Source organism: Octopus bimaculoides, chromosome 17 (assembly GCF_001194135.2).
Source record: "Octopus bimaculoides isolate UCB-OBI-ISO-001 chromosome 17, ASM119413v2, whole genome shotgun sequence".
Classification (NCBI taxonomy): Eukaryota; Metazoa; Mollusca; class Cephalopoda; order Octopoda; family Octopodidae; genus Octopus; species Octopus bimaculoides.
In genome coordinates, this window is record NC_068997.1 from 48,323,543 (window position 1) to 48,324,927 (window position 1,385).

Sequence of the window (1,385 nt, forward strand, 5' to 3'; positions counted from 1 at the left end):
TATATATAACTCTTTTACTTGTTGCAGTCATTTCACTACAGTCATGAAGGATTTTAGTCGAACAAATCAACCTCAGGACTGATTTCTAAAGCTTTGTATTCATTCTATCGGTCTTTTTGCTGAACAACTATGTTACGAGGACATAAACACACCAACACCGGTTGTCAAGCGGTGATGGGGAAACAAACACAGACACAAAGACTCACACTAGTGAAACACAACACAGCGTGAGGTTGTCATGGTAACAAGCTGCTAATGCTACACTGTCTGTTGACTGGTTAAATTACCCAAATTTCCCAACTTTAATTTCAAATAACATCAGAAGTACCCACCATCACTAACTAATATAAGGCTTTCAACGTGCCCTACAACTCAACATCCATGAACTCAGACTTCCCAAATTAAAGAAGGACTTACAATCAAAAGCCCTACCATACATCTCCACACACAACAACCTTAACAATGAAGCCTTCGACACCATCCTCTATTAAAAAGGGACCAGAGAATGAATCTAATTCTGCAAACACACATCATCATAAAGAGCGAAATACAACCCAAGTCAATAATAAGTCTCCTAACACAAGCCCATGTACACTCGGCAACAACATTGAAGCCGTTAGTAAAAAATATGAGGAAGACCTAACTGTGGTATATGCATCAACCTGATTTGAGGGATCAGAGTTCTCTTTCAAACAAAGTCAACGTTTTACAGTGAAAAACAACTTCACATGTGCTTCGGAAAACCTAATATCTGTATTAACTTGCACAGGGTGTCGAGAGCAATACATAAGCCAAACCAAAGACAGTTTATGCCAAAGGATGACCCTACACAGATCCCAGATTAAAATTCGGGAATATAGAAAAATAGCATTTAGCGAACACATCGACATTTGCGCCACTTACGAACAACCCAAATTCAGATTTTTTCCCATCTATAAATTCCGGGACGATGCAACCTATATTAAGCGCATTAGCAAAGAGTCATATTTTATAGCAAGATATAAACCCCTTTTGAATGTTTCCACCACAAATAACACTACTAAAAGGGCCTTAGAATAATACCCACGCAAATATTAAAAACGATTTATTCAGGACAATCATTACCCATGAATTTATTCAGAACAGTTCCAATCTCTACTACTATAAACGCAAAAGGTCATTTTTAGGTCACTTGACCATTTAAGGAGACTCTAGCAACAGCCTACTTCTGTCATACCACTCGCGTCTTTTTCTTATTCCTCCTCCTCCTCCTCCTTCTTCATCATCATCATCATCATCATCATCATCATCATCATCATCATCATCATCATCATCATCATCATCATCATCATCATCATCATCATCATCATCATCATCATCTTCTTCTTCTTCTTCTTCTTCTTCTT